Genomic DNA, 10000 nt, shown 5'->3' with positions numbered 1-10000 from the left:
TTTTAAGGAGCTAGATCGTATCATCGTGGAGGGAAATTATTTGCCTGAGCAAATATTTAATGTGGATGAAACTGGCTTATTCTGGAAGCGCATGCCAGAACGGACATACATCCACAGAGGCGAAAACCATGCCAGGATTCAAGGCATTCAAAGACCAAATCACACTTCTGTTGGAGGGGAATGTAGCTGGTTTCAAGGTAAAACCCTTCATGATATACCATTCAGAGAACCCCAAGGGCTTTTAAAAATGTCAGCAAGCACACACTGCCAGTGTTTTATCACAGTAATAAGAAAGCATGGATGACCCTACCAAATGTTTGAGGATTGATTCCCGAGTTGTTTCATTCCACGAGCCAAAGAGTATTGTCTGCAACAAGGGGTTGATTTCAAGAATTTTTTAATTTTAGATAATGCTCCGGGACACCCACCACACCTGGACGACATGCACCCTGATGTTAAGGTAGTCTACCTTCCACCTAACACTACCTCTATCATCCAACCCATGGATGAAGGTGCTATTGCTGCCTTTAAAGCGTATTATTTACATACGACCTTCACTCAGGGTATTGCTGCTACTGAAGGTGAGAAAACTCTCAAGAGAGTTTTGGAAGAACTCCAACATTTTCCAATGTACATAGCTGCAGCATGGGATGAGGTTACAGGTCAATGCATGAATGGAATATGGAAGAAGGTTCTGAAAAGATATGTGAACAGTTTCAAAGGATTTAATGAAGATAAACAATTTCTGAGATTAGTAACAAGATAGTGCAGATGGGTAAACCTCTGGAGTTAGAAATTGATAATGAAGATGTTGAGCAGTTGGTGGAAAGTGTAGCAGAAGAGCTAAGTAACGAGGATCTTATTGAACTGGAGGCACAGAAATTTGCAGAGGAAGAAGAGAAAATGTAAAAGAAGAACCTGCACCCCCAAGAAGTTATCAGTGAAACATATGGCAGAGGCATTTGCTACTATTAATAAGGGAATGCAAATGTTTGAAGAAATGTATCAAAATGTTAAGCATTTTGCAAAAGTTGACAGACTGATCCAAGATGCACTTGCTTGCTACAGGGAGATTTACAATGAAAAGAAAAGGCAAACTGTGCAGTCTAAATTGGACATATTTTTTAAGAAGTTCCCCACTGCTGTCTCCTCATACCCCACCACTGCTGCCTCTTCACTCCCTAAAGATGATTCAATACCTTCAACAATTAAGTATGTTAGCCTGTTTGAAGAAAGTGAACTTGATGACCTACCCAGCCCTGTCTCCTCTGCTTCATCCAATTAATGTAGTCTCCATGCTTAATTAAAAAATTATTGAGGCTCTGTGTGCATTCAGCTGACTACATTAAAGGTAAGTGCACAGTAACACTTTGTTCATTTTTCATTATTGATTACTTTTACTGTACTGTATTTCATTTTAGAATTTCTATGTATTATTTTCGCCTTTTCGACTTACAACCTGGTTGTCGGGACGGAACCCGGTCTCAAGTCGAGAAGAGACTGTATAGCATATCATAAAATCCAATAGCACATATTTTAAGTACAGGTAAACCTTGATAAATGATCGTATCATTCATTGATATTCTGCTTTAACGATGGTCATGAATTGAAACCATCTCGCTAAATACAGTATGATAAAAAAATTAGCTTTATCCATCAGCAGTCAGTGCTATTTTATCTCTAGTGCAAACTATAGGTTGTATATACTCAAACTAATCGCTGTCTTGCAAGGATCCCAGCAATGCAAATTATATTTTTCTACATCAGGTCAGTGACACTGTATAAGAAAACAATATTTAACCATTTGCATCACGCATCTCACGCTGCACTTGTCAGCTGCGGTAATATCTACCAATGTGCCGCTACACGGCCAACCCATGCATTACATTTCCGTGCTTGGTACTTTGTCCATCGCATCTTCCTGTCATCGTGTAGCTCCATGATTATCGTTCAGCATAGTGAGAGGACAGCACTAACAAAGACTGAACTGTGTTATGGTGTCTGAAGTGATATTTCTGTGTTTTTGTGACCGTAAAGTGCTTTGCCTCTGTTGTTGTAAAAATGATGTGAGCAGTGTCGTCTGCTATCATTGTTTTTGTGACTGTGAAGTGAGCAGTGTAACTTTGAAAACGTCTGGGAAGGTCAAGGTATCCAAGACAACTACGTCTCCGAGGTGAAGCTTGACAATGACGTGGCACAAGACTCCCCAGATGCTGTGTGGGAGTCAGAGTGACGTCTCCACTCCACCTACAAGAGTCCCCTTAGCCTTCAAGGCTTATTCTTCATGATGTGGTGAGTGTTGTTTAATTTAATTGTTTTACATTGACTTTATTAGTGTAGAAATTGTTTTTTCTGTAATATATGTGTTTGGGGACTGGCTGGTAATGTATCCCATTGAACCCCATGTTATAATGTTCCTTATTTATGATATTTCACTTAATGATGGGTTTTCAGGAACCTAACCCTATCTTTTACCAAGGTTTACCTGTACAGTACAAAAAATAGCTCCTTCCAAACTCAAACCATCCTCTGGGTGACCTGACAATTCGGCCACACAATCACCCAGCTGACTCCGTGACGTCCATTTCCACAGTACATAGGGTTATTATTTAAGTCTCTAGTAAAAACTTTAGGTATAAAAATTTAACTTTACACACCAGCATTAGCTGCAGAAATGTTCCTTCTTTTCACAAGTTCCTTATTTGGGGCATCACAATGAGCCTCAAATGGCCGGCTGAATGGCGAGTTCTTTGACGATTCCCACAGCGTGCTGAACATTTTTCCTTCTGGAAGATAATGTAGTAATTAATAATATATTGTACCTCTTAAAAGGAGTCAAGCTGCATACAATTATTACAATACCAAAGGAAACTTAACTAAGAGTTGTAACTTGTAAAGACCCTTACAGTGCACCGTCTATCTACAATCTGTTCAATCAGGGGAGTTGATAATAATGATTCAATTTACAGTGTAACATCTCAATAATTGCTCTGCAAAATTTATAAAACAGCCAATTCCATCAGGTGGATCTTCCCATTCTGTACAGGAAGAATATGTTCCCAGGTAAAATACAGTACAGTACAGTACAGTACAGTAGTCCTTTACTGCAAATATTTTTAAATTTCTTTGTTTTCCTCCGCCCTTTGATAAAACTACCCATAGTAGACAGGGCATGAAAGAGGGAATTTAGAGGTAAACTATTCATATGGCAGTAATGAAACATCTGTACAGGTATGTAGGCCAAAAACTTGATTATTTACCATAAATAGGGCAGCGGCAATTCACCGGTGGCAACCATCGTCCAAATCATCGGAAAAACAGATTGCTCAACTCAAGCCATTTTGGTTGAAAATGCAAATTTACCAAAAAATTAAAAAATATTCAATTACATTTCAGTCACAACTTTATATTACCCAAAAATTACAGTATTGGCTGTTCAAAGTGGGCAGGGCTTTGAAGTAGAGGGAAACTGTGGGGTAAAATAATACAAAGAACACCAAACAAACCTTTGAAAACCTGACTTAACCTAACTTATCAAAATGTTAAAAATCAATATCATGTTTATGGTCTTTCCTCATTTGAAGACAGAAGACCACCACAACATGCCAAACACCAACAACACAGTGAGGTAAAAACTTTCTATGGTTTTAGGATTGTTACAAGTTAGGAAAGGTTAGATAAGCTGCTCAAAGGTTTCTTTACCCCACACGTTTCCTCTACATCAAAGCCCTGTCCAGTTGGGGGGAGTCATATCAGTTAAAATACTTGTAATATGGACTTGTGGTTGGATACACCCCATTTCATCACCACTAACAGTCGCTGGTATTAGTGACAAATTGTAAACTATTATTTTACACGAATACAAATTACACATGTATACAGACGACCCGAGAAGTATTATTATTATACATGAATATTAATTATTTAATAAAGAAAATGATTAAAACGTTGAAAAATAAACAAAATACAGAACAAATGAAGGTGAATTGGCACCAGCGCATAAACCACCGAGCAGCAAAGAACAATCTCGCTCTACCCTCTTCTTCACAGAGAAGCCTCAATGGTTGATTTGCAATTACAACTAAGTAGTTGCTCAGCACAAGCTAAAATTGTGCACAAGAAAAGCAAATCATGCCAAACAAGTCCATCTCTGGAAGCTGTGGGATGAATATGAATTAAAAATATCACCACTTCCAATTTCCCCCCCCCCCCCAAAAAAAAAATTTGACATTGTGTTCTGCCAAGCTTGCATGAGTAAATTTTAGTCTTTCACATATTGTTTAAGTGAGACGATTGCAGGTGTATTAACAATGTTTTTATTTTCATTTCATTTTAGTCTTTAATAAATTGTTTAAGCGAGATGCTTGCAAGATCCAATGTATTGTTATGTCGAAGCATAATTTTGAAATACAATTTTGTAAACTATTGTGGGTGTTTTGATTATATTCTATCCCAAGCAACAGTTATTTTTGTGTATATATTGATGTACACTGTATTAGTTATGTAAGAATTTTCTGGAATATATTGCCCTTGAAATGATGATGGGAATGAACGCGGTGATGAAACGGGTAAAGCAGTGGTAACGAAACGGGTAAAGCAGTGGTGACGAAACGGGTAAAGCAGTGGTGACGAAATGGACAGACCCCTTGTGGCTTACCTCTGTATTGTTCTTATGTACTAATGTATGTCTCAGGGATGTAATGCTTTAGTTTTTCCATAGCTATATGGACAAGGAATTACTGCCTAAATGTCTAATCTATATTTCAGTATTCTATAATCTCATTATGTTATACCCTTTGTTTCAGACACTGTACTACTGAACTGCTGTAGGACAGTTATAAGATGAATAAAGCCTAGTTACAATACTTGAAAAATATAAATGACAATACAGTCCTGCACTGGACCAGATGGCGAACACCAGCCGAAGTTCAATTTCATCAAATTTTTTTTTAGAAGTTATTTGGCTGATAGTAAATAAAAATGATACATTTTTATTTTATTTATACAAGCATTTTGTTTATTTGTTAGTTTTTTCTCTATCTATGAACATAAATCACCTGTAGTGGGCAGGGTGGAGAAATTAAGGGGGTAAAACACGGTGAAAACTGATTATAAGGCACTAAAATTATGTCTACGGGCTTTGTACGTGAAGAAATTAACCATCTACCGTAAATATTTCCCCCAAGCAAACCTGCCATGGCAGCAGTGTTGTCTTCCACTTTCTTTGTTCCGTAATACAACCGAGCCACTTGGTCTGAGCGTACTCTCATATCCAGAAAAAGGTAAAATTACACCACAATGCTTCAACAAAGTTGCTTTTATTGGTACCAGATGTCAGTTTAAGTGCCGGGTACTTTCTGTTTAAAATGGCAGGGGATCCAGGGGAAGGATGTCAGGTTAGGTAGGTGTGTGTATTTGAATAAATAAGGTTCTATGAGGTTCTGTGCATTGTTGTATCATTTTTATTACTATCATCCAAAGAACATTCCAGGACCGGATGAAATTTTCCATCGAGTTTTGAAAGTGTAAGGAACAGATTAGTGGACTCCTCGTAAATATATTTACAATATCATTAGACACGGGAGTTGAGGCAGACTTGTGGACACAGGCAAATGTAGCACCCATATTCAAAAAGGAAGACAGTGCAACAGCATCAAATTACCGGCAGATTAGATTGACAACAGTAGTGGGGAAATTTCTTGAATCAATTATCGCAAATAGCATCTGATTGTATTTAGAGATAAAAATTAATCTACGACTCTCAACATGGGTTTACAAAGGGAAAATCTTGTCTAACAAATCTGCTGAAGTTTGTTTTAGTTAAGTCTATGAGGTAATGGATAATGACGAAAATTACGATGTTATTTACTTAGACTTTAGCAAAGCATTTGACAGTACTGCATCAGAGGCTTCTGAGAAAAGTTAAGGCTCATGGTATCAAGGGGAAAGTTTTAAATTAGATAAAATCATGGCGCACCGATAGAACACAGAGGGTCAGAGTAGATGGTTTTAAATCTGAGTGAGGCTGTGTAACTGGGCCCACTCTTGTTCATAATGTACATAAGCAAGTTTGCGGATGACACCAAAATAGGGCGGCAGATTAATTCAGGGCAGGATGCAAATGCACCACAGGGGGAATTAAATAAACTGCAGCAGTGGTCAGAAAAATGGCAAAAGAAATTCAACACCAGCAAGTGCAGCATTGGAAAAAACAAAATTGATACAATCAATGTATACAGCCTTAACAACATCAACCTAGAGAAGTCGACTTGTGAAAGAGACTTAGGGGTACTTGTAAGCCCGGACCTACGGCCTAGAAAACAATGCATTAATGTTCGAAATAAGGCAAACAGAGTATTAGATTTTATATCTAGAAGTGTAAGTAATAAGAATGCAGAAGTCATCTCGCAACTATATCTTGCGCTAGTCAGACCGCACCTTGATTATGCTGTTCAGTTCTGGTGCCCTTATTATAGAATGGATATCAGTTCACTTGAGTCAGTGCAACGAAGAATGACGAAAATGATTCCGGGACTTAGAAACCTTCTCTATCAAGATAGATTAAAGAAACTAAACTTGCATTCCCTAGAAAGACGAAGAGTGCAGGGAGATATGATAGAAGTATTTAAGTGGGTGAAAGGAATCAATAAAGGAGATATAGATAAAGTTCTTATAATATGCAAGCAGGTTAGGACTTGTAGCAACGGATTTAAGTTGGATAAGTTTAGGTTTAGGAAGGAGATAGGGAGGAACTGGTTCACAAATAGGGTGGTAGACGAGTGGAACAAGCTTAGCAACTTTGTAGTAAGTGCCGAGATGCTGGAAAGTTTTAAAAGAAGACTAGACAGATTCATGGACGATAGAGAGTGGTAGTAACCCCAGACAGGAGCTGCCATGAACAGGTCAACCGGCCTATTGCAGACTCCTTATTTTCTTATGTTCTAACATGTGAAAAATATAAACGTAATCACAACTTCTAGTGATAGCCATCTGGATATTGTTTTACTTTCACACAACCATGGAATCTTAAGAATTTCATCTTTGCACTGGGGGTTCCAAAGAGGTGAGATGAGATAAGGTTAGGTTATTTTTAAGTCATTTGTGAGGGAATCATCATAGAAGAAAAGTGTCTTAGAAATGTCTAAACTATTGAGTGCAAAGATGAAATTCTTATGATTCCATGGTTGTGTGAAAGTAAAATGTTACCTAGAAATGATGATATACAGTACATAGAACTGGCTATTATTGCATTTTCGCACCCCACATTCCTACCCCTAATTTATTACCATATTCGAATAAGACATCTACTTATAAGATAATTTTCTTCTATTACATTACCGTCGCAAATGTATAATAACAGATAGCGTATCCAAAATTTTCTTAATTTTCTTCCATTAATCTTCCACCATTATCGCCTACCTCACCTCCCACACTGCGTGTCTCCTTCACAGATCATCAAGCGCATGTGTTTCCGTACACGTCACGTGGCCAATCAAAAGAGTTTTTTGGGGGGCAACCAATTAAAATGATTTGTGGTTTAATTCGCAGTATTCTTGGCCCAATCAAATTCGATTTTTATTTTGGGTCTCATATTTCAAAATTCGTTTCCGACCATGGAAGTCTGCGATGGGTGTCACTTCAATTATATGGAGCTGATTGAGAGTTTTGGGGAAAAAAAAACGAAGAAACTACAGCATTTTTTCGATATCATGGTGTTCTCCCGACCTCAGTAAAGTGTCCTAAATGCAGGAACGAATGTAAATGTCGTCAAGACCAACATATGTGGCATTGTGGGAACACGTCCCTTATCCCAAAGACAAAGAGACAGCCAATAGGGTAAGAAATAAGTGATTCCATCAAATGGTGAGTCGGTTAGGTTAGGTTTATTTTTTTTCTCTTTTTTTTTTGTATTTTGTATTCGCTTTGCCATAATTTTTTTGGTATTATTGTAGCACCGTTCATTCCTACCACTAATCTATTATCATATTCGAATAAGACGTCTAATTATAATATAATTTTCATCTATTACATTACCGGCGGAAATGTATAACAGCTTTTCCAAAAATTTTTCTATTTTCTTCCATTAACATCCCGCCATTATCGTCTGCCTCTCACCTAACACTGCGTGTGTCTCGCGTCTCCTTCATAAATCATGACGCGCATGCGTACCCGTACACGTCACGCGGCCAATCAAAAGCGTTTTTGCTAATTCAGAGTATATTTGGCCCAATCAAAATCAAGTTTCATTTTGGGTCTCATTTTGAAATTCAAGTTCAGTTCCGACCATGGAAGTCTGCGATGGGTGTCACAAAGTATATGGAGCTGATTGCGAGTTTTTGGAAAAAAAATTAACGTAGAAACTATAGCATTTTTTCGATCGCATGGTGTTCTTCCAACCTCAGTAAAGTGTACTAAGAGCAAGACAATGTAAATATCGCAAAGACCAACATATGTGGCGTTGGGTAAGTATCCCAGAATGTAACGACAAACAAGAACCAGGCCAATAAGGTAAGAAATAGGTGATTCCATCATATGGTGAGAGTCAGTTAAGTTAAGTCAGGTTAGGTTAGGTTTGGTTATTGTTTTTCTAGTGTTTTATTGTGTATTTGTTAGTCGCTTAGGCACTTTTTTCTTGGAAAGCGTCAAATGAAAAAAAAATCGCTAAAAAAAAAAAAGGCTAATTTCCGCCAAAAAGGAATGTCATAATCGGTCTCAGGACACACAAATACACTAGAGAAATATATTTTTGACTTTCTAACAGAGTTGGGTGCGCTTATACAAATTTAACTAGAACTAAACCCAAAAATATTGTGGGCCATTATGGGCATCTTTTAAAACAATACCCAAGGTTTAATAACCCGGGACTGTCCTTGTCTGTGTATCACCAAAACAATACACTATTTCCAAGCAAGAATATCTTATGTTGGCCCCTAACTTAAGCATGATGTTACCCACTTTAGAGTAAACGACTACCAACCAAACTACACCCGAGATCATTACATAACGTCTATTACCCTGTATGAGCAAACTTGTAAAATTATAAGACATCTATCTGACCCCGGGTGATAGTACCGGTCACCACTATCACCACTAAACATTACTTTGGTTTTCCTTCAAATAACACAATAGTAGAGTCAATTGTTTGTTATAGCATCCTCCTTTACTTTTCGATTTACGTGTTGGATAAAAACCGTAGATAAATTCTCTTAAACCTCCTTACTGACGGTTCACCGGCTTCATTATGGAACACTATTAAATACATAATCCTCACAGCACCAAAACCTTATTATCAGTCTTATATTTTCTTTACGTTACTAAAATATTAACTTAGATGTGTAAATAGTATTAACAAAAGCCATTAACCTTAGAAAGACACCACAGTACTCCACCTTACCCTTAAGATGGCGCAGCCGGAGGTGAAGAGGAAGTGACCAGCAGACTACGGCACACACCTCGGGGTCACATGACTACCTGTAACTAAACCCAAAGAAAATATAAATGTAGTTATAATAGATAAAAATAGATCTAAATACTTTTATTATAAATTATAAAATTATCTATTAAATTTGATGAGTTAAGTGTACAATAAAAATAGTCTTCCTTTGACTACTAGACTCTTGTGATCAGCTGATAGAACTTTGATTCTTTTTATTGGAAATTCATTTTATGTACAACAAATACAATATGGATATTTATTTTAATTTATTATGTGACAGGTATATATATATATACACACAGTATGTATGTTGTGTTGTGTTGTAAGAGAAACAATTGAAGCCCTGCAATTGTGTATAAATGAGACAGAATGTCAGGTCAACAAAAGATATATAACAGCATAAGCAGAAACAAAATTTATTGGGCAAAGTTTCTACCAATATACCTAAAACATAAAAATAAATACATAAGTAACAAAACAATTAATTTTTCACTAACTTTTATCCTCTTCACCACTGATCTGCTCGCTAGCCGCCCGGGTGGTCAGTCACGTCTCTGTTGTGCA

At 37.2% G+C, this 10000-nt stretch overlaps 1 long non-coding RNA gene across 1 annotated transcript in view; it reads right to left on the bottom strand.

The window, feature by feature from the left end:
- The window catches only part of LOC121853272, a 13217-nt gene extending 3245 nt beyond the window's left edge, over window positions 1–9972 (bottom strand). Inside the window, exons 1-3 of the long non-coding RNA XR_006086291.1 lie at window positions 9934–9972; window positions 9395–9477; window positions 2658–2786 (exon numbers count right to left, since the gene is read on the bottom strand). This is a non-coding gene — a long non-coding RNA (uncharacterized LOC121853272). The remainder of the gene's footprint in view (window positions 1–2657; window positions 2787–9394; window positions 9478–9933) is intronic.
- Between the last annotated feature and the right edge of the window lie 28 nt (window positions 9973–10000).

Source organism: Homarus americanus, unplaced genomic scaffold (assembly GCF_018991925.1).
Source record: "Homarus americanus isolate GMGI-L3 unplaced genomic scaffold, GMGI_Hamer_2.0 scaffold40327, whole genome shotgun sequence".
NCBI classification, from domain to species: Eukaryota; Metazoa; Arthropoda; class Malacostraca; order Decapoda; family Nephropidae; genus Homarus; species Homarus americanus.
This window is presented reverse-complemented; position numbering and strand designations above follow the sequence as displayed.